The sequence below is a fragment of the Chlorocebus sabaeus genome, chromosome 11 (genome assembly GCF_047675955.1).
Source record: "Chlorocebus sabaeus isolate Y175 chromosome 11, mChlSab1.0.hap1, whole genome shotgun sequence".
Classification (NCBI taxonomy): Eukaryota; Metazoa; Chordata; class Mammalia; order Primates; family Cercopithecidae; genus Chlorocebus; species Chlorocebus sabaeus.
This window is the reverse complement of record NC_132914.1, coordinates 93,527,141-93,551,607: the sequence shown is the minus strand read 5'-3', so window position 1 is coordinate 93,551,607 and position 24,467 is coordinate 93,527,141. Positions and strand designations below refer to the sequence as shown.

General features: G+C 44.6%; 1 protein-coding gene across 1 annotated transcript in view; it reads right to left on the bottom strand.

Annotated features, from left to right (window-relative positions):
• ELK3 (ETS transcription factor ELK3) overlaps positions 1-22,274 on the bottom strand; it is a 76,731-nt gene extending 54,457 nt beyond the window's left edge. The window contains exon 1 of the mRNA XM_008004312.3: positions 21,939-22,274. The gene's annotated coding sequence lies outside the window, so the exon portion shown is untranslated. The remainder of the gene's footprint in view (positions 1-21,938) is intronic.
• Between the last annotated feature and the right edge of the window lie 2,193 nt (positions 22,275-24,467).

Here is a 24,467-nt window from a genome sequence, read left to right as displayed (position 1 = left end):
CGGGCTGGAAGGCATTATGTAGATACTGCATCCACCTGGGCTCTTCGTCCATGAGGCAATGAGCCCCACACAGGCACTGAAATCCAGGGAGACTCTTCAGCCACATGGCGACTGTGGTTTATAAGGTGACCTGGAGTATGCTTCTGTTTTGTAGTCTATCATCAAATGTGAAAGCACAAAAAATCTAAATGCTTGCAGAAAACTCAGATCCCGGAGTACAGATTCTCTGACTCCAGCTTAAGAAACACTGGTTTAAATGCTGACCCTGAGGCCTCCAGGCTGAGTGACCTCAGGAAAGAGGGTCCTTGGGGCTCTCACCTTCCCTGGGGGACCCTCTGCTCCCATCTATGTGGCTTCTGTGGAGCGGGAACGGAGAGTTGTTGGGTCAAAGAGGGAAAAAAGAGAAATGTTCTAAATGACAAGCCAAGGGATGATGATGACACTGCTCATGGCCGCTGAGATAGGGCCCACAGGAGGACATTCACGGGCCAGTCAGGGCAAAAGACACAAAGTAGGGAGGGTGGAGGGCCTAGTAAAGCGCTTGACCTCTGGCACAGAGGGGAGGGACATTTTTGCAGACTCTGAGTGATTATTTTCTGCCTTTATTCTGTTTTCAGCTTTTTGCACTTAAAGAATGCAGTTATGAAAATAGTTTGGGGGCCACGCGTGGTAGCTCACACCTGTAATCCCTGCACTTTGAGAGGCCGAGGTGGGTGGATTGCTTGAGCCCAGGAATTCGAGACCAGCCTGAGCAAGAGTGAGACCCCATCTCTACAAAAAATACAAAAATTAGCTGTGTGGTGGTGGGCGCCTGTCCACCCAGCTACTCAAGAGGCTGAGGTGAGAGGATTGCCTAAGCCTGGGAAGTAGAGGCTGCAGCGAGCTGTGATTGCGCCACTGCACTTCAGCCTGGGTGACAGAGCAAGACCTTCTCTCTTTTAAAAAAAAAAAAAAAAAAAAGGTTTTATGTCCCTCTTTAGTCTTTCCAATTTTTTTTTAAACTTTGATTCATTCTTTAATCCGACGGAGCCTCAAAGAGAAAGACGCTATTGACAGAAACAGTGATCATTCTCATTACGCCGTGCCCGCCTCCGCCTACGTGAGAGCTGTCAGGTCACATGACACGATCCCAGCTTCAGGTGTCCCAGCTCCTCCTGCCTCTGTCCCCCAAAGCTACTGGCCTGTTCTTGGAGGCTGATCTCCTTCCTGTCGGCCACAAGGTGGCGCCAGACGTCTTAATGTGAGTAGGAGCCGCACAGACTCATGCAAAGTATGAGGTTTTTGCCTCCATTCTTAGAAGTCGAAATGCCCACTTATTTGTTCTTCTTTCTACTGATGGCAACCTAACACTTCCCTTTGCATGTTCCTTGTTTCATTTTTACTGAGGTGAGAGTTGAGGGGGCAGAATTAACTTTGATTTTCTTAAGTTTCTATGTGGTGGGAACTAAAGAAACAAGGCAATTAAAAAAAAAAAAAAAAAAAAAAGGCAATAAGAGCCCAAGAAAAGGAGAAAAACTTCTGGGTAAGGAATAAACAAAGTAGGTGCTCATGAGGTACACATGTCTTTTTTCGTTTGTTAAGCTTTGCATGGTCAGAGAAATGAAGATGGATTTGAACACTTCTGGAAAATTCTGGTGGGTTCAACTGTCTGCCAGTATCTGCTATGCGTTTCCGTGTCATGATGTTATCATTGTCTAAGACAAAGGGTAGAAGCCATTTCATTATAGAAAATGAACCCTGTACTTCAGTCAAAGAACTGGAAGACAACATTTTATATTATTGGGGATCTGCAATAACTCAGCACAGAGTAGTGTAGGTATTAATAAGGATAATATTTGGGGGAAAAAACCAACTTACACAAGTTCTGAAGTCTTTTTTATTATTTCTGTGAGTTGGAAGACTATTAAATTTTATTTTCAAAGGACATTTAAATTATTTTAATCATTATCATTGTGTATAAAAAAGGGATGAGGCCAACTTCATGTCTCCCAAGCTTTTCATTTATTAAAAAGTATTTGCCTTCTAGGAATATCTACAAATTGTCCATTTTAAAAAGGGTAAACAAAAGTAGGTATTGCTCACCTATTTATTTACCCTTTACAGTCTGCAATGGTTTTTGTTGTTTTTTCGGTTTTTTTTTTTTTTTTTTTTTGAGACGGAGTCTTGCTCTGTCGCCCAGGCTGGAGCACAGTGGTGTGATCTCAGCTCACTGCAAGCTCCGCCTCCCAGGTTCAAGTGATTCTCGTGCCTCAGCCTCCTGAGTAGCTGGGGTTACAGGAGCGCGCCACTGCATCCAGCCCATTTTGGTATTTTCAGTAGAGACAGGGTTTCACCATGTTGGCCTGGGTGGTCTCAAACTCCTGACCTCAGGTGATCCGTCCACCTCGGCCTCCCAAAGTGCCGGGATTACAAGCGTAAGCCACCGCGCCCGGCCCAGTCTGCAATGTTTTTTAAACATTCTCTTTCCATCTTGGGAAAGAGAAAGACTGCTGGGATTACATGCCTGTACATGTTATATCTAGCACAATGCAAGGATCACTGGGTTTTTAATGAATGGATTACATGCCCGTAATCCCAGCACTTTGGGAGACCGAGGAGGGAGGACAGTTTGTGCCTAGGAGTTCAAGACCAGCCTGGGCAACATAGTGAGACCCTATCCCTACAAAAAATACAAAAATTAGCTGGATGTGGTGGCACACACCTGTAGTCCCAGCTACTTGGGGAGCTGAGGCAGGAGGATCACTGAGGCCCAGGAATTTGAGGCTACAGTGGGCCGTGATCGCATCACTGCACTCCAGCCTGGGCAACACAGCGGGAACCTTTCTGAAAGAAAAAAAAAAAAAAGAGAGAGAGAGAGAGAGATTTTTCAGACGAAATCACTGACAACCACTGAAATAACAACATACGCAATTTACTGTGTGTAAATTACCCCTCTTTCCTTCTGAAACTATGCCGTCTCTGGCTAAATTAGAAGTAACTCAATGGATTTGTCAGTGACTTTTATATGGGTGAGTTTTCTTTGGAAAAGTAAATGATGGCTTCGTTAACTCCGGCTGAGAAAATGTCTTACAACCATTCTACTTCCTCCCACATAATTCACCGCACCCCACCCCACCACCATACAATCCAGCCCCACGTTATCCTACATTCTCAGAGTGGGCCCACACGAAGACAGAAAAGGGCCTATTTCCATCTGAGGCTGCCTCCTGTGAGTACCTCTTGATCCCTAACTTAACATTCCAAAACTTTTTAAGATGCCTGGTACAGAGTTTGTTCTTTCTGGGCTTAGACAAGAAGAGGTGGTCAATCTTCAGGGTAAAGAAATAACTGGTTGTCCCAGAAGCACACCCTATTTCTCTGTACCACAAAGCAGCAAGGCCATTTAAATGAGATGGTATGTGGAAAAAGCATGGCACCACGCCAAAGGCATACATATGTTTTAAACCTTCAACAAGGTTTCTATGCCCCCTTCATATATGCCTTATATGAAGCCTTCCACAACACATAAACAGCTATTTATTTTTAGCCATAATTTCACTTGCATTACCCAGCACTTCCAACACAGCCCCTGACAAACAATAGGTACTCAATAAAAAAAGGTGTGTAATGAATCACAATTTCTTTGGATCTCAATTTCTCTAAGATGGGTATTGTAAGATCTGACTTCACAGACTCTTCCAAAATGAGCTAACGTGCCTAGACAAAATAATTGTATTTTGCTTCCCCCTCCCTGACCCCCGGGAGAAAGATGAACTCCCTCCCTTCTCCAGTGTCGTCTTCACTGTCTTGAGTCCTGCATCCCGCAGCGTGGCTCACCAGGTAGCAACACAGAGTGTGCACTGTGTAGTCTTCAACACACACACGTCTTCATTTAATCTCTTCTTTGAAAACATCAGACAAAAATTTTATTGGGTGGTTAAAGGAATATAAGCCTCCTAGATCAAAGCAGCCAACTGGTCACCCGGCCTTCCCAAATCGAGGCTGTCGTCCATGAGAGCTGCTTGGTTAACCACATCCACCTCCCCCTATATCAACATCCCCAGGAAACAGATTTAGAAGTCCTGGGAACTGCGGGGAAAATCTTTTCAGGTAACCCACTGTATTAAAACAGCAGACCATGTCTTGAAAGATGAGTGGGGCTATAAAAACCAGAGGTTCCTACAACCTGTGATAGTCCCTAGGCCCCCTTAGAGTCTCACATGAAAGGATAGGCTCTGCTGACGATGCTTTTTCTTTAAACAGATGGGCTGTTCCTTCCCAGACATTTCTGGACTAAAACCTGAACATTCACTTTCTTTGCAATTGTTTTTGTTGCCTGTGTTGTTTGCATTCTCTTAATTCTGGCTTGAAGCACGTCCCACAGTTCTCATACTTGGTAACATTCAGCTTCCTCTTCTGCAGGTTGCAGGCAGGAAACTGGAAAATGGGCCACAGGAAACCTGGCCTCCTACATCTGTCCCACTTTGTCACAGCAGCTCTGGTTTCATTTTGTCTTGTGTTTTAGCTCTGTTTTAACCTTCAGCACTGCAGCCCAACTCTGCCTTCTGAAACAACACTGAGGTTCTTATCACCCAAGAAAACTCAGAATTTTTGTTCCTCCCCAAAGTAATTAACCCTGTGAATTCAACAGGGAAAAAATGCTAAGCAGATTCTCCTAAATAGTAGTCATTTGGATCAAAGAAGTGATTCATTAGATGTAATAAAGCTATTAATAAATCCACAATGAAAATTAAAGATTATTTCATAATACTGGACACAGCAAACGTTTTTATTCTGTAATTCCTGTGATTAAGGTCAATGGAAAAGCACAAGTTATTTTAGGTAAATATGATTACAAGTGGTCCAAGGCTGCCTGATGAATTTTAACTTGCTGGGTTTTGATAAATAACATACAAAAATAAGCTACAATCATGTTTCATTATAAATATCACATCGTGATATATTTCAAGTTGTTTCATAATATCACAACTACTAAGTTGAACTATAAGAAATTATTGTTTTTGTAGATCAAAACTAGTCAAATACCAGCAATCTCATATATTCAACCTAAAATATATTCACATACATAAAACTGATCTCACATACACACACACACACACAATCACATCCCCAGGGCAGTTTCCTCTTCACATATTTGGTCCATGGACATTTTTGAGACTCTAAAATTCTCTAGGAAAAAGATATATTTATACAAAATATACATAATTTCACCAGGATTTATAAAACTAACTTATAAATTTCAAATTAAGAACAGTGTTCTAAGAAAACATTAGCTATTAATATATCCTCCACCACCAGTAATACTGAGATCCCATGGAATTCTCAAGAACAGCGCTCACAGCTAAAGAAATCCATTACTTCATTAAATAAGAGCTTTTCTTTTTAGTGCAATTAAATCTGATGACCACACTTACTATGTACCAGGCATTGTGCTGAGGGCTTCATACATGCTGTCTAAATTTAATACTCTCAGTTGGCTATGCCCACGAGGAACTATGACTTCGAAAGCTAAAATAAGACGCTCATGGCCACACAGGTAAAATGGGCCAACAGAGCCTCATATCCAGGGGCATCTGGTTCCAAAGTCCAGGTTCTTAATCAACACACATATGCCCCCAGTAGAGGCTTCATTTCTCATATGCACACTTCACTGCTGCTAAGGGAAACGTCTCATTGTAATTTGTGGGAAATACATTCCCACCAGGAATCAAATCAGGACATTTCCTTGTTCATTGCTGGTGTTGCCTCATCTGCGTCTCCAGCTGCTCCAGTCGGGTTCTGTTTCAAGAAAGAATCTTTGAATGCGCCCCATCCACCATTTTGTGAACCACTGCCCTCCTTTCAAAGATCTGTATCATGGTTTAAATAGGTTCCAGGTTCACCCAACACTAAATATTAAGCAAGGGTGGCTCTTGATACAAGCGGGACGTTGAGAAGCTCTGTGTTCTGGAAGTGGGTGCCTCCTGGACCTCCCACTCACTGTGTGTGTGTGCAGGGCGATGGAACAGGATGAAAGTCAGAAGAAACAGAAGTGAGCCAGCCTGACCCGAGAGGGGCCCCAAACACGCATGCACCTCACATCACGAAACGAATCACGAGAAGCACTTCAAGTGTGAATAGGGATAGGCTGGAATCCCAGGGACCCATGCATGACAGTATCTGGCAAGGTCCCTAGCACCCAGGAGGGCCTCCAAAACGTTCCTTTAAAAAGAAACACCTCTAGGGAAGCCCTGTTTCAGCGTCTAAGAAAGCAGTGTTCAGGATTTCATGGAGGACCACCACATGTCCCGAAAAAAACAGGCTGTTCCGCCGTCAGTGATACTAAGATTTTGCGATCTTTCAGTTCGAGCTTTAAATTAATGAGCTCCCTAATCCCCAGTGAGCATCTGGCCCCCCGACCCCCATACTACTTTTGATTCTTATGTTTCAGAGGCCTTTGCTTGAATGGAAAATCTTTTATGCAAATTTCTGTACTATGAATATCAATACGATTCAATCCTGCACACAAGAGAAAAAAGCTGGAGGTCAAAATATACAAATTCTCATTGCAGCCAAGACCTTAAAAAGTTGTGCGATATTCTGTGCCTTGGTCAAAGGTAGGAAAAAAAAAAAAGGAGAAAAGAGTCGTGTGAGCTACAGCAAGGATGTTAACTTCTGTATTTCAACCTTCTCTGTAGAAGAGGCAAAGTCAGTCTCATCTCTCCTTTATCTGCTATCAAACTAAAAGACTTCTTAAAAGTATTTGAAAGTAAAAATACATAATCCTTTTGATCAATACATTGCATAAATGATCTTTAAAATAAGAGTGGAACAATGTATTCAGCTTTAAAGACAGCTTTGACAGAAGTATTTTCTTAAATCTATGGTTGTCAATGTAAGATGATGTTTATTTACTTAAAGAGGGTTTTACAAAAATCAAAATAGAGGAAATCTTACAGACCACTTCCACTAGAATGAAACCCTAATCTTTCTGATAAACTTGAAAGCTTTTCTGTGCTAAAGAAGCAGCTGATGAAAGTCGAAATTATTTACCCAGTGCAATGAGAACATTTTTGCATGGATACAAAATGATGGCGGTTTTTCCACATCCAGAAACTGAAACATTTCCTGCCAGAGCATCCTCCAAACTCTTCTATTGTGTTGAAACTGTAAAATCTTTCTAAATCAGGACTTCCTCCTATTATGCTTTAGAGGCGTCTTTCTGGGAAGGGTAGATCCAAGGCAAAAGGTAGGAATTCCTGCAGCACCACCCAGTGGAAACATTACAAGAAAAAAAAAAAAGGCAAGATAAAATATGTTTAATAAAAGAAAATCTCATGTGTTAGCTCCTCACTCAAACTCTGGACACCACTCTTTTTGCATCGATAGCAACCTGCAATCTGTTGTGCTTACAAACGGCCTTTAACATCACATCTGTCCTGTGTTTTGCACGTGTGCACACACACCGCGCCACGGCAGGGTCAGGAAGGATGGTGCACCCCTGGGGAGGAAGGGGTCCCACGTGGGGTCAGGTGTGGGCTGTGACATCACCCCTTCCTCTCAGAAGGATCCCCAAGGGATCCTGGGAACCGGGAAGTCTGCACAGCTGTGCTGGGCACCCCAGTCCTGATGCAGCAATGAGTGTTTCCTGGCAGAGAGGTGCCCAACCATCTGTGCACCTTCCCCTTCCCCTGGCCCAGCTGCACCTGGCCCGAGCCACCTCCAACATCAGCACAGCCATTTTACCTCCCTGGTTCTGTCCTGGAGAGAGTTGCAGAGCCTCCTCCTCCCCTTGCAGCTCCTTTCTCCAGTCCCTGCAAAACTTCCTCCGGTGTGAGCATGACTTCGGCTCCCCTGACCTACCAAGGCCACAATGCATCTCATAGCCTCCTCGGAGGTCATTTAAATCTGGTTGCAGTTAATTTACTGCCTCCATCAAAACTCGTCTCTCTTCACCAGTGCCTGCTTCTCACAATGCATGACCCATCAGGCTATAATTTTCTTGGGAACTGGATGAAGCAACAAGAACCCTTGCCCCTCTCCCTTCCAGCCCCTTCACAGAAAGCCCTGGCAGTGGCCTGGAGCAGAGACGCCACTGCACGCTCTTCTCGGGAAAACTGGGAACTTTCTTGTCTTCTCTACAGAACTTAAAATGAAAAAGTAAACTCAATCATTTCTGGATGGTTAAGTCACTAAAAAAAATTGCCCTCTGGCTGGGCGCGGTGGCTCACGCCTGTAATCCCAGCAATTTGGGAGGCCGAGGTGGGTGGATCACCTGAGGTCAGGAGTTCGAGACCAGCCTGCTCAACATGGCGAAACCCCGTCTCTATTGAAAATACAAAACTTAGGCGGGAGTGGTGGCCGGCGCCTATAATCCCAACTACTAGGAGGCTGAGGCAGGAGAATCGCTTGAAGCTGGGAGGTGGAGGTTACAGTGAGCCAAGATCACGCCACTGCACTCCAACCTGGCAACAAAGCGAGACTCTGTCTCAAAAAAAAAAAACAAAAACAAAAAAAACTGCCCTTTAACATCAGCCTACCTGAAAAAGTTAACCTTTCTCCCTTTCTAGAGTAAATCCACTGAAACCATCTTTAATCCCTCTTTTAAATGGTACATAGATATGGCAAAGGATAACAGTTGGCTGAGCTAGACACTGTTTAGAGTATATGATCAGTGTTAACACTTTACAGCGTAACATTTGAATTGCTGATAATTTATTATGCAAAGGGTTCATTGTAGTATATACATCTTTTCTTTCTTTTTCTGAAGTTTAACATTTGCCAAAACATGTCAAGGTTTAGTTGGCTAATACTGACATGACCCAGTCTTTGGGTCCTACTCTATATAGTATTCTTGCAAAATGGTTATGAGTTGCTGGTATTTATGACTGAGGGATCACCATCAACATCTTTAGAGGTTTTTGAGAAGCACAAAGAGCTACCTTACAGAGGTGGTTCCTGAAGCAAGGAACCGGTTAGTTTCACTGTTTTTCCTTCGTGCTCTTCTCAACAAAACCCTTTCATGGTTTAGGAAATGCAAATTCCAGGCATAAACATTTATACATAAATCTGGTATGGTAATACATTCGCTTGGAAGAGAACTATAAAAAACAGTGACTCTGCAGTCTTCAAAATATCATCACCTGCTCATGTGGTGGACATGTGTGGGGGATTTCAGCTGCGTCTGAAGTCACGAAGGTAGTCACTAGCCCTTTAATAGCTTTACCGTCCCCATATGCATATGTCTTGCTCACATTTTTGTACAACGGACATCAAGTCAAGCTGCGTATGATGGTTATGGTGCCAAATGCAGAGGGATTCTAAGTATATAGGACCTCTAATAAAATTATTTTTAACAGGAAGTAAAAATACAGTGGTGTTAAGGTAAAAGTGCAGGCACAGCGCTCTCACCTCTCATTCACTGTCTGTTTAAACCAAGCCCGACTTGTAGACAAACAACTGTAAGTGGAACACACTTTAAAACAGCTTGGTGTTCCTGGTGGGTACTGTTATTTCCAAAACTTGCAAAAATAAGACAGTGACTGATTTCAAAACTTAATAGTCTTCTCATAATGCCTCACATTTAAAACAGATTTTTAAATTAACCGTCAAGATGCACTGAATAAATGAGGAAAATAACATTAAAACTGTCACCGAGGGGCAGACCAACCGTTCATTCATTTATGTCCAGGGAATGGTGTTAGGCAAGGACCACCAAAAGCATCTGATGGAAGAGACTGGCTATTAGTGGGCATTAGCATCAAACATCAATCTGTACCCCAAAGCATCCTCGCTGCCCTTAATTCCCACGCGGGCATCTACCATCCACTGGCTTGGGCAGTCCCTTTTTGAAATGTCATATACAACTTATTACTCTATCTGCTCTTCCAGTAACTCTTCAGCGTGAATATATTAACTGTACAAAATCACAGTCAGATCCTGCTTTAGAAGATCTTTTTTTCCCTTGTGAAAGAAAATCGTGGCTCACGTCTGTCATCCCTGTACTTTGGGAGGCCAAGGTTGGCAGATCACGAGGTGAGGAGTTCGAGACCAGCCTGGCCAACATGGTGAAACCCTGTCTCTACTAAAAATACAAAAGTTAGCCTGGCATGGTGGCGCACACCTATAGTCCCAGCTGCTCGGGAAGCTTAGGCAGGAGAATCGCTTTAACCTGGGAGGCAGAGGTTGTGGTGAGCTGAGATCACGCCACTGCACTCCAGCCTGGGCAACGGAGTGAGACTCCATCTCAAAAAAAGAGAGAAAGAAAGAAAGAAAAGAAAGGAAAGAAAAGAAAGAAAGCAAGAAAGAAAATAAATTGCCCTTTCATTAGGTAAAACACTTGAATCATTTGGTGCATGTCTGATTTTCTACATCAAGGTCTTAAAGTTTCTCCTTTCTGAAAGACAAACTACTGGGCTTTAATATTTAGGTTTAAAAAAAACACACAAAGGATGTGGCAGAGGCTGAAGGAAGATGCTGCTCTTGTGGTTCAGCTCTGATTGAAATCAAAGCAGGACAACGAGCTTATCTGAGAGCTGTGAGCCCCAATCCTTTGAGAATTCACAGTACACTTGAGTCATCTGATTCAAGATGTCTTCAAACAGCATATAGCTTTGTCATTAAAGTAATATACTTTAATAAGACTTTAACACTCTTCAGATGACTTCATTTGTCATCAATGCAGCATTGAGAATTAACGGTACAGCAACTAAAGGGGTGAATTAAGTGAGGGCAGAAACGCCGAGTGGCTGACGGGCTCTTCTGTTTTTGCCTCAACTATCTAAGATGAAGTCAGTCCATCTATGGGCATTTTACACTGGGCTATGCAGCCAGCAAAGATACGACAACATCTCTCTGCCCAGAGTTTAATCAGTTCTAACCCTCACTCGGGCGTCACTTGGAGCATTTCAAGACACTTGTGCTAAACTGCTTTTTCAAAAAAGAAAAGAAGGGCTGGGTGTAGTGGCTCAAGCCTGTAATCCCAGTGGATTACACAGGGGAGGCTGAGGTGGGAAGATCACTTGAGCCCAGGAGTTGGAGGCTGCCGTGGGCTATGATTGCACCACTGCACTCTGACCTGGGTGACAGAGCAAGATGCTGTCTCTAAAAGAAAAAAAGAAAAGAAACCATCCAATGCCCTCTGGTCTAAATGATCAGTAGCTGGGGCTTGAAAAAAACATACATAAATGTTAGCAGAAATAAATACCCTCCCAATGCTCATGAATTCTAATTGCCAGAGGGTTTCAAGATCATACAAGGAAACTGAGGTACTGCACCTCACACACAGTCCTAAAGATAATACTAAATGGTTTGGTCCCTTCTCTGTATGTTCATAATGGGATGTGCTGAGATGATCAGGAATCTATGCTTTCTGCTTTCCTGCAAATTCTGTAATAAATCCAGGTTCTCTCCTGACCTCTCATTGGGAAACAATGATTCTTCAAGGGTGGAGACGGTTAGTAAACATTCACTTATGCTCCTACCCTCTGCACAGAACCAGGGCTTCCATCCTACATGGGAAGTGACTCTGCAAAGAGGAGCAGCACCAACTGAAGTCACCTATCGTCCCATTCTCTCAGAAGCAGACCTCCCTCTTGCAGCCTACATCTATAAAGGTGTGTACATACTCCTCACCTTCCAGGGTGTAGGCCTTTCATCTGTGAATCAACTCCAACAAGGATATGCATCTGAGCCTCTAAAGGCCAGCCTTCCAAACTCCAGTAAGGGGACGAAGAGGGGAAGTGACGTTTCCAGTTCAGTGAGCATTAACCAGAGAAATATTCTTCACTTTTAGTGTTAGGGAATCATTCTAACATTTACACCTCCTTTTCTTGCGTAATAGAATAGTATGATCTTCCTGGGCCTCAGGATCATTAACTCTGAGGATGACAACAACCTACAGGTGCACGCAGAGGCGAACTCCTACTGTTGATTCCTGCAGTTACCCCAGAATAAATTTCGGGCTTATTTTGATGTTGCTGCTGCTATTGTTGTTGTTGATGTAATTTCTCTATTCTGACAATTAAGTGCAAGGAGAAAAATCTCCTTAATCATACATTCTGCTTAATCAAGGTTTGACTATCAACAAATTGCTCCTTGGCAAAACCCAGCTGAAATGTATTAGGAGACCTAGTCCTCTTCCACCAAAAACAGTTTAGGTATTTAGTCATTCAAGTCTTCATAAGCAGATAAGCAGAATCTTTCTTTATTTCCAAACTCAATCAGAAACATCATTAATTTCAAAAAGGTACAGATGGAAGCTACACACACAGGTTTTACTGTAAGTAAAGAAGGACCTTTAACTGTGGATCTTACAGGATTAAAAACTGGTTATCCAAGGGAACTACGAAAACTTGATCAAGTGAAGTCTTTAATAAAGGACTAATGATGGTTGCTCTACAACGATTAATTCTATATTAAAAAAACTTTACACTGACAGTCTTTCCATATATCCTCTCCCATAAATTACTGTTAACCGACCACTCTCAGTATTGATATCAACAATAGGGCCAAACCTTGTCCTCCAGGATACTAACGAATTAACCTCATTTCTATACATCTACTTTTCTTGCAAGTCTAAACAAAAAGTATGGGAAGTGGCATAGAGGAGTTTTTTGGCTGTCTTTATGAGTTTTCTTTTGGAGACATAATCTCACTCTGTTGCCCAGGCTGGAGTGTAACGGCACAATCTCGGCTCACTGCAAGCTTCACCTCCCAGGTTCAAGCGATTCTCCTGCCTCAGCCTCCCAAGTAGCTAGGAGTACAGGCGTGCACCACAACCCTCAGCTAGTTTTTGTATTTTTAGTAGAGATGGGTTTTCACCATGTTGGCCAGGATGGTATCGAACTTCTAACCTGCCCGCCTCAGCCTCCCAAAGTGCTGGGATTATAGATGTGAGCCACCGCGCCCAGCCTGTCTTTATGGTATAACCAAGAGATCTGCCTGTTATTAATCCAAGTAACTCATTGTCTAGGAAAGAGATGGATATATGCATAGCAACAAAGGGCTTTATCAAGTCCAAGGGCAAAACAAGGTAGGGCTATACTGACAAGCTCCCTGCAACACACACACCCCTGCTTCAGATTATTTTTAATTCATTGAGTGCCAGGTATTGTACAAAGTGCTGAGATAATACAAAGGATGAGAAAAACTGAAGCAGGCCCAGAGGGAGCTCACAGACTGATGGCACCGCAGACATGCAGCACATGACACAGACATGCGCAGGCATCCCCCAATATCCAAACCAAACGGGGCCAAAGTTTCGGACAGTAACTTCAGATCATGAGGGATGCCATGCTATCACATCTATTTGGTTTCTGGGTTACGGAGAAAATAGCATTAATGAACAATGAGGGGCACCAGCCCTATCTTCAGAAAGATGTCTCTAAAATTGTCTAGTTCCTGGCCAGGCACAGTGGCTCATGCCTATAATCCCAGCACTTTGGGAGGCCAAGGTGGGTGGATCACAAGGTCAGGAGTTCGAGACCAGCCTGGCCAGTATGGTGAACCCCCATCTCTACTAAAAATACCAAAATTAGCCAGGCGTGGTAGCGTGTGCCTGTAGTCCCAGCTACTTGGGAGGCTGAGGCAGAAGAATCGCTTGACCCCAAGAGGCAGAGGTTGTGGTGAGCCGGGATCATGCCACCGCACTCCAGCCTGGGTGACAGAGCGAGACTCCATCTCATGTTCCTGTGTTTGAGTGACAAGAATTTGGAGAGAGAGAATTTGGGTAATGAAGAAACCTGTAAATAAAGCCTGTGGCGGCCAGGCATAGCGGCTCACACTTGTAATCCCAGCACTTTGGGAGGCCAAGGCAGGCGGATCACTTGAGGCCAGAAGTTTGAGACCAGCCTGGCCAACATGGCGAAACCCTGTCTCTAATAAAAACACAAAAATTAGCCAGGTGTGGTGGCACAAGCCTGTAATTCCAGCTACTTGGGAGGCTGAGGCAGGAGATTCTCTTGAACCCACATGGCGGAGGTTGCAGTGAGCCAAGCTGGTGCCACTGCACTCCAGCCTGGGTGACAGACCAAGACTCCATCTCTCAAAAAAAAAAAAAAGAAAAAAAAAGCTTGTGGTAAGGGCTCTGAAGGCCAGGAGCAGATGACTAAGGGAGATCTACTCTAGGTGGCAGGAAAGGCTTCCCCAGGAAAAGATGGTGGAGCTGAGTGTGAACTAAAGGACATCTACAAATTGGTTAGGTGTGGAGTCTGAAAAATTGAGGGGTCAGGGGAAAATTCTCTGTCAGCATTGACAAAGACCCAGTGGACAGAGGACAGAGGGCACCCTAAGCATTTGAGGAACTGAGGTAAAGCCAGTTTGACTGGCCCAAATCACATCTTGCAGCTTGAGTTAGGGGTTTTGGTCTTTATCCTAAGCTGATGCCACTAGAAGATTTTTCAGTAGAAGAGTGACCTGGTCAGATCTGTGTTTTGAAAGGATTGTTCTAGCTCCTAGGGAGAGAAGGGATCAGAAGGGGTGCAAGGGAATGTGAGAACCCTCAAGATACAGCAGTGGGTGCGGACAGCACTTTCAGACTATCAGAAGGAAGGAGGAGGAATTTAACCAGGTGACCAAACTCTTATCTGGTGCTACAAAGCAGCCAACTCAGACAGTCAGTGATGTCCCCAAGAATGAGGTGGCTGTGGGTCATTAGAAATCAGTGCTGCCTGTCACAAACCTCAAAAGACTAGGAGGAAAGGAAACATGGCGGCTAACATTGGCCTTCCACTGGAGTGTTCCTTATTCAATAAGGGGCGAAAATGGAATTCAAGGGGAAACTTATGGGGAGCCCCTTTTTCCACCACAAAATAGCTGTTTAAATTTCTGCATATGACTGTAAGTTAGGTATTTGGAGATGACAGCAAAAATTCATATCACACTTTTACAACTCTTAGAAGAACTCAAGTTCTTTCCTCTAAATATAGTAATACACGAATAGGGTTTCTGACTTGAAAGGGATTTATCTCAGCTTCTTCACTTCAATCCCTCTTTTTTTTTTTTTTTTTTTAACAAAAAACAAAAAACAAAAAAAACAGGGTTTTACTCTGTTACCCAGGCTGGAGTGTAGTGCCACAATCACGGTTCACTGCAGCCCTGACCTCCCGGGTAGCTGGGACTACTGGCACGCGCCACCACATCCAGCTAATTTTTGGCAGATACGGGGTCTCATTATGTTGCCCAGGCTGGTCTCAAACTCCTGGGCTCAGGTGATCTGCCTGCTTCAGCCTCCCAAAATGCTGAGATGACACATGTGAGCCACTGCACCCAGCCTCTGCTTCAACCACTTTACCATCAGTCTAAAGAAACTGGGGTCTGGGAAGATTAACTAATATCTTCTCATCCCAATTAGTCTTAAGGTAACACATATTACTTTTGGTTAAATATTTTGCGGATATTAGATAATACAGAAAAGATTTTTCTTTTTCCTTTTACTGTATGATGAGGAAATCTATACATTCTGATTTATTTTTAACCAAGCAGGTTAAATAAAATACCACAATATTTTATCAAGGTATTCTGAAGTTTAAGAATCTATATGGTAGAATCATGAAATTGCCATAATGGAATTTTGCAAATAGCCAGGGATAATGAGACCCCATTTCCACAAAAAATAAAAAAATTAGCCAGAGGCCAGGCTCACTCCTATAATCCCAGCCCTTTGGAGGCTGAGGCAGGCAGATCACTTGAGGCCAGGAGTTTGGGACCAACCTGGCCAACATGGCAAAACCCCATCTCTACTAAAAACACAAAAATTAGCCAGGCATGGTGGCACGTGACTGTAATACCAGCTACTCAGGAAGCTGAGGCATGAGAACTGCTTAAACCCAGGAGGTGGAGTTTGCAGTGAGCCCAGCTCGCACCACTGCACTCCAGCCTGGGCAACAGAGCCAGACACTGTCTCAAAAAAAAAAAAAAAAATTAGCCAGGTGTGGTGGTGCACAACTGCAGTCCTATCTGCTTGGGAGACTGGGGCAGGAGGATCACCTGAGCCCAGGAGTTTGAGGCTGCACTGAGCTATGACAGTGCCACTGCACTCCAGCCTGCGTGACAGAACCAGGCTCTGTCTCTAAATACATAAGCCAAAAAACACTTGGGTATATGGAAATATTGTCTCTTTGGGCAGGGTTACATGTATGTATACAATAGCCATTAAGATCTGTGCATTTTGATATATGTAAATCATACTGTAACTTAAAGAAAAAAGAGAGGGGAAGATACCAAGAGCCTCGTTTTCTTTATTCTATTGCTTGGAGTACAGGAGCCCTAGCTTCACCAGTCTTAAGAGAAGGTCTCCGACAGGAGGAGTAAGTCCTCATGTTCTATAGCACTGCAGGATGACTGTAATACTATACAGTTCCAATTAGCTACAAGGAAGATAATGAATGTTCCCAACACAAATAAGTCATAAACATTTGAGATGATGGATCTAATTACCTTGATCTAATTACTATACATTATACATATATAAAAAATCACTATGTACCCCATAAATATGTACATTTATTATATATCAATTTAAAAAAGTAAAATAAAAAGAGAAGGTATCCAGATAAGTGTTTTATACCTATCCCATCACTCCCACATTACACATGGATATTCAGAAATTGTTCTTAGTCATAGAAACTTTACACATGGATATTCAGAAATTGTTCTTAGTTATAGAAACTTTAAGCATACTATGTGCTTTAGATCCTTGTTTTAGAGTGTGCAAGTAAATTCATTTCAGTCTAATTCAAATTAGAATACAGTAACATAACATCATCTAAATTTCTTCAAAAATATACAAGTAAATTTCTCAGCCATGTTATCAAGTACTCTTATATAATTCCTAGAAAAATGTAGTAATTACTTTCCAGGAAATGTAAATTAATACATAGCAATAAAGCAGTCAATGACTTTATTCCTAGTGGGAATTCAAACCAAATCACAATTTATTGAAATGACTAGTTCAAAGTTTATTTTAAAAATGCTGACATGTATGTAAATCTCCAGTAAGGGATGAAAGGCCATTTTTATTTTGGTTTCAGGCAGGAACCATGGGGAGTTGAATTTCTGCATACAATAGTTATTTAAAAGACTGAGTGATCTACCATTTTTGAAGACATTTAGAATTTCACAGAAGGTTACACACACACACGCGCACGCGCACGCGCGCGCACACACACACACACACACACACACACAGAGCTAATTTTATTTACTGGGGCTGCTCTATAAGTGGCAAAACTAGAGTTTTCATGGTCTCACTGCCATGTTTCAATCCAAAGGCTGAATGACCTAATTCAAAGTGGCTATGAACAGCAGTAATCTTGAGCTAAAAATCAATTTAAAACACCAACTTCAAAGTTTGGACACTCCACTGGTAGAAAATGAAACAGTAATAGGAGTCACTAAAGCGTACAAATGACACCTTCCTCTCCCTTCGTAGTTGGATAATTTCAAAGTATATTTTCAGTTTAACCTGATTTCTCTTCTTTCATCATTTAACATTCTATTTTGATGTGTAGTGCCCTGTACTTCCTGTTACTACATCTTGATATTCTACTGCAAATCATGACTCATCCTTAAATCACAGAGAAACTCATCAAAATCCAGAATTTCACAGCACATAGGAACTCAGTCTTTCAAGAGGGCAGCATTCTTAGAACATTACTTGAACCACAGAGGACAAAAAAACACTGAACGAATCCATGAAGAAATTATGTCAATCCATGGTTGAGCCAACACATTTATTAGATTAATAAATAGAAGTTCTATGTGATAATTTCAGTCTCAGTACTAATTATTAAAATGTGTTAAGTGATAGTTAAGTGAAAAAAGTTATAAAACAGTAAGTACAGTGTGCTTTCACTTAAAAATGGTATGTGCATGTGTGGATATACATAGACACACATGCATTTTTTAAAAACTGGACAATTACACACCAAAATGTAAACAGTGGAATTATGGGAGATGTCTATTTTTTTCATTGCAGTTTTCTGTATCTTTGTAAGGCAATTCACATTAATATTTTTTACAACAAGAAAAAAAAACAACCAACCTTTAGAAGATACTATTTTGCTAGCATGGTCTCAAAGTGTGTTAAAAGTCGATTTATACAAGCAAAGAGAAATTAAAGATAACTAAGACATAAAAAACTTTCACCTGAAACATACAAGAAAATCTGACAAAAATGGAGTCCCCTTCCCCTCTCATCTGTATATTTATGTACAGAACCTTAGGAAAGGGTCAGAAGACAGTCGTCTGGGCTCTACAGCCAGAACAAAGCCAGAATAGACAGCCAGCCCATTTCTTTGAAACTTTAATGAGACAGCTGGTACAGTGGTTCACACCTGTAATCCCAGCTACTGCGGAGGCTGAGGTGGGAGGATCACTTGAGCCCAAGAGGGCAAGGTCAGCCCTGGCAATATAAACAACTAAAAAAATAAAAGTTTCATGAGAAGTCCAGGTCTGGGAAACATGGAGATGACTGAGTCATTCCTTAGGACTGGAAGGGAACAAAACTAACAATTAGTAAGCAGCAACTCACCCTCAGTGAAAAAAGACTCTACTCCAGGAAGTCACATTCTTGGATAGTTTTCTATGAAATGTTTTGGGTTGTCATCAGGTCATGTTTTGCAACATTTCACAGCACCATATTGGTCTTCTGAATCAGATATATGAATATAATTGGGTACCACAGAACACACAAAATCCAGTATCTGACAGCTAAGAAGGGAATATTGTAATTTACATACACTGCCTGGAAGTCCTTTAAGACCAATTTCAGGAAAAGATTGAAGCTCCAAAAAGTTATTACAAATTTTAATATATGACCTCAGAGTTACATGTACTGTATATTAGCACTTTTGACTTATTTAATGTTTTATACAAGAAAAAGAGGAGGTCTTTAATAAATGTTTAGGTAACTTCAAAACTCAAACGGAGCTGACAAATCACTGCTCTCCCCTATCTGGACTACTGCCATTCTGGTCTCAACAGCATTGGTACCAAGTACATGAAGATGCTGTACTTGCGGAGTTTCAGAGACGGCCTAATTCAGGACATAAAGGGTACACCATCACAATGTCACCATCCGTATGTCACTCTATTATTGCATGTTACTGACCAAAAAGAGAAAGAGAAAATTTGTGAATGCTATGTTATGTCTGCGGCCCCAAAAGTACAGCTGATGACTTTTAAATGTCCTATTTGTTGACTGAAAGCATGTCAAAGAGCTTTCATCATCTTCATCATCATTAAATAAGATTTTTCTCAATCCACTATAGAAATGTTGGGCCAAAAAATTCTTTCTCGTGCACTGTTGACTGGTTAGCAGCATCTCTGGCCTCTACCCTCTAGAAGCCAGTGCACCTCCTTAGTTATAACAACCAAAAACGTCTCCAGACATTGCCAAACATCTCCCGGGAGGTAAAATTACTCTTGAGAACCACTGACATAAATGAACCTATGTGTCCCAAATAATTACTTACAAGGAGGAATTCTAAATACTTCCTTTTTTATTTAAAGGAAATGTACTCCGGAGAGTTTACAACCTCCATTCTTAAGGAACTCTCACGCAAAATATATGAGATCTTTTAAGTCTTTTTTCTTATCTATTATAAGTTGTGTTAGCCTACTCACAGCTTTCAATGCTACAATTTATTGAGCACCTACTCTGTGACAGGCATAGCATTAGGGACATCCTGTACTCATGTCCACTGACTCATACCCCAGTCGGGCTGTTTGGGCTGTTTGGGCTGTTTTTAGGACACACTTTGCCACCGTAAAATAACTGCCAACACCTTAAAAGCAACACGTCTTTGTCAATAAAGGGGCCCCATCGTTCCAATCAGGTTCCTTTTGACCCTTTTTAGTAACTCCACACATTTCTAGGCAACATTTACATTTTTTAAGAAACTTTTTTTTTTTTTTTTTTAAGAGAGCAGAAGGCCTTTGCTATATTTGGTATAGAAAGACCATCATTTTTCAAACTCAGAGGGGTTTGTAGGCAGGATCATTACTGGAAACTCTAAGAACACTTATGGACAGTCTCCTTAACTGCCTGACCCATGTGCCCTCCTAACACAATTTGTAATTTTATCATCCTCATAAACTGAAACTCCTAACTGACCTTTTCCAAATAAATGGGTGCCATGGCGAGAGAGAAAGAAAAAGAGATCAGACAGTATTTTGTAAGGCTCACAAATGGATTTCATCTCATGAATAGATGCCTGGAATATGCCCCACCCCCTCCCACCCCCAAAGACAGCACAGATGGAGAATATGGGTGTGTGTTGAGCTGCTTCTCTCCCCCTACCCCTCAACACACAGACACACGCGGGAAAGAAAAACCTGCAAATCTGAAACCCAAAATGGCCAAAGTGACTTCAAAGTTTTCAAGACATGTCCTGAAAAGGCTCGTTGGGCTGCTGCACCCCTAAGTAAATAAAGCCGTAACTTGTCTCCTTCCCCAGCGCCGGGCTTCCAGGCTGACAGTGGCTGCACAAAACCCCTCCTGTGCCGAGCAGCGGAAACTCCTAATGAGATTAGTTGGTGTGTGTGCAGACATTACTTAGCAATGACTAAGGGGGCTCTCTCTTCCTGCAGCAGCCAGTGGAAAATTCAAGGAACTTTTTCCCCCTGCAGCAGCAGAATCCCTTTAACCCTCTCCCCAGCCAACTCCAAAAACAAGTCAGCCTCCCCCTTCCCCGCCACCCCCAGGCTGGAGGACTGGGGTAGGGGGAGTTAAAGACCGGCCAGGGGCTTTGAAAGGAGGGAGGGTGGGAGGGGGCTGGCGGGGAAGGGGCGGGGGACCCCTCGAACACTACAAAGGAAACTGTAAAAGGCACAAATACATAAACCTGAGAAGGAGCAAACCACAGTTTCTTTGTGAGCTCCTCTAGTGAGTCATTTTCAAGATGCTGTCTGCTGCCAGTTTCAAAGCGGAAGCGCATGGCAATTAGTCTTGCCGTTTCCAGACAAGCCAGAAACTCTCCCGACACTCGTTTTTTTTTTTCTTTCTAAAAAGCCCCTTTTGCAGTTTCTGAAATAACATTTCTTGCTTCCACCTCCACCCGCCGCTTAACTGCAGCTTGTCCCTAGGATGATTCGGTTCAGAAAAGATAACAAAACCGAGACCTTTTATTTTTGCGTTTTAACTACTCCAAAATCTTAATCCCTCCTCCCCAAAAGTTACAGTAGCGTCACAGGCCAACATGAGTTCGAAGGTAAAGAGGGATGGAGCGTGGAAGGAGCCCCAAGATCATTTCTTGCCCGGTCCTTCTCCAAAACCGTGCCCAGTAAAGACGCCGGCTTTTAAATGTCCGACTGGGCGTGCGCCTGGGGCGGTGACCTGGGCGGGGGTCACCTGCCAAGCGAGAGTGGACGCAGCCCCCCGCCCCACAACTTCGCGACTCATGCCCTCCACCGCCCTCACCATCCCTGTCTTCCTCCCTGGATCCGAGCACCGGTGCCCTTTGCCCACTCGAGGGTAACCTGACTGAGGTCCCAGCTGGAAGGTCAGCGGTGGTCCAGCCTCCAGGCACTCTGCCTGCTCCGGCCACGGTTCTCGCCAGGGACCCGAAGTCTCGCCTTCCCCAGCTCCCCGCACTGCCTGCAGCGGGGCCCTGGGCAAGCTCTCAGGATTGCACGCCCGGCGCCCCTTCCTCTGGGCTCGCAGCGCAGCCCCAGGGAGGTGAGCCGCGGGCGCAGGGTCCCCGCAGCCCCGGGCCCGGCGCGAGCTCGGGCGACAGCGGTGGCAGAGACGCGGGCGCAGGAGCATCCCCGGCGCCCCCTCCCCGCGGCTGGCCCTCCGGTGCGGACGCACCCCCACCCCCACCCCGGCCGGCAGCCCACTCCGCGGCGGCCCCCGCCCCACCCCCATCGCGCCCAAAAAAAGAAAGAAAAAAAGAAAACTCCACCAAAGAAACTTTGTAAGTGTCCGAGCAACAGGCAGAAGAAGCCCTGCTACCTACCCAGATGTAGGGGAGTCTTCTTCGGGGGGAATTTCTAGGAGGACCCGGGCGAAAGCCCCCGACTTTCCATGCTGACAGGCGTCTGCAGACGGTCTGTGGCTCTTGTAATGAGATCCTGATTTTTCCCCCTTTTTTTCTTTCTCTCGCTCCTCTTTTTTTTTTTCCCCTCTGGTGTGTGTGAGAGCAGGAAGTTGGAGCAGTCAGGCCGAGCCGGCTCACTTCCTTTACTGCATTATTCCACAGGCGGTGTGCAGTCTGTGTAAACAGGCTTTTCCGCCCCGCGCCGCGCGCCCCGGCCGCGGCTGTGCGCCGGGGCTGGCCGCCCAGGCCCGCGCCTCCCCCGCTGCCCCGGCCCCGCGCGCGCCCCGCACCGCCCCCACCCGCCCCGCTTCCTGCGCGGCCACCCCGGGGAGGAGCCTCCGACCCGCGGCGACTCAGCGCGGCCGCAGCCCCTCCCCACGGGGAGGGGGGTCCGCCCGCAACCCGCAGAAGCCGCCGAGCTTCTCCCGATGCCGGGGATCCCTCCTCACCTCTCCCCCGGGGGGTCGAGCGCGCGGGGCACCACGGCGGGGTCGTGCCCTGCGCAGTTGGCCCGGGAGGGGCGTCCCGAGGTGGGGAGGTGGCTGGACTCGCTGTTTCCCATCCGCCGGGATGGAAGATTTGGGGGGCAGAGGGGAGTGGGGTTCAGGGTTTGGTTGCACTAGGCAAAGGACTGCTTTTCCTGTGGGTGAGGGCACAGTTTCCGTCTGGGGTTGGAGATGGACACCGTTCCTGTCTGGATTTTCAATGTTTTAAAAGGCAGCCTCGTGCTAGCTCCAGCCTGTAATCCCAGCACTTTGGGAGACCGAGGCGGGTGGATCACCTGAGGTCAGGAGTTCAAGACCAACCTGGCCAACATGGTGAAACCCTGTCTCTACTAAAAATACCAAAAAAAAAAAAATCAGCCTGCTGTGGTGGTGGGTCCCTATAATACCACTCGGGAGGCTGGGTGAGAGAATCGCTTGAACCTAGGAGGCAGAGGTTGCAGTGGGCCGAGATCGCCCCATTGCACTCCAGCATGGGTAACAAGAGCGAAACTCGGTCTCAAAAACAAAAAAAAGCCAGCCCTCAGTGTGGAGGGGGGGAGCGGGGGTGAGGGGGCCTGTGGGGAAAGGATAAGGAACCACAACACTGGAAGCCATGGAAATAACCAGTGCCCGCAGGGCCAGAGACTGAGGCTTGAAGGGAGGCTGTGTGGTCTCAGGACTGGTCTCCACACCTCCACATCCCTCAAGGAGGTCCCACCTCTGAGGGCTCAGGCCAGGCTGATGGAAGAGCCCACCCATTGCCTCCACAAGGTGGGGAGGATGCCTGTTGAAGAGCCCCTCCCTTCCCAGGCCTGCGCCCCAACCTCACTACTCAGGCTCCAGAACCTTACATTCCCATGCCGCCACTTAGCAGCCCAGACCCCTGGTTTTTAAACTTGACCCGAGGGGCTTGTTAAACCACTGGTGGCTGGGCCTCTCCTGGAGTCCCAGATTCAGTAGGTCTGGGGTGGCTCCCAGCCCCGGCTAATGTCAGAATCACCTGGGGAGTGTTTTGACACTCTCCAGCGATATAATCAACCCAGGCCAGTTAAGTCAGATTCTCTGGGGGCCGAGCGTGAGTCCTTTCAAAAGGCCTACATTCTAAGAGTTCCTCCACCACATTTGTTTCTATTTTTGCAATCTCTCCTGAAAAGATTATTTGTTTACAAATTTCTCATTGCGATCAACTGTGAGCTTCTAAAGGGCACGGCACGGGGTGTGTTTTACTGATTAGTTTCACATCCCAGCTCCAAGTGCCTATCTGAACACACAGGTGATAGGAATTTCCTTCGGGCATTTGCTTTAGGGCTCATGTGGGTAGTCCACTGGAAGGATGGGAGAATGCCCTCCAGACCTCTGAGAAGGAGTGGGAAACCTGTGGGGTGTAGGGTGGGGGCATGGTAGGAGAGTGGGGCAGAAGGAGAAGATATGGAAAAGACGGCTGCTTATCAATGCCTGATTTCCCACAGCTAATTTTCCACTTTGGGTATTATCCTTTTAATCCCCAGTCGTCGTCTTCTGTCACTCAGCAGAACACCTACAGTGTCCCTATATGATCCAGCTGTTGGACTGAGAGAATGTAAACTTATTATCCTCAGGGGAAAAAAAAAATCCACACAGTTAAGAACTCATGTTGCTTTGCTTTAGGAAGTATACGCCTGAAAGAAACTGGTCTGAAAAGGCTATGTTCTATATGATTCCAAACTATATGACGTTTTGTAAAAGGCAAAACTATGGAGATAGTAAAAAAGATCAGTGGTTGTCAGGGGTTAGCAGGGAGGAGGGTTGAACAGGAGGAGCACAGAGGGCAAGGAAACTACTACTCGGTATGATACTATAATGTTGGACACATTTGTTAAAACCCACAGAATGTACAACACCAAGAATGAACTCTAATGTAAACCATGGACCTTGGGTGATAATGATGTGTCAATGTAGATTCAATTACAACAAAGGTACCACT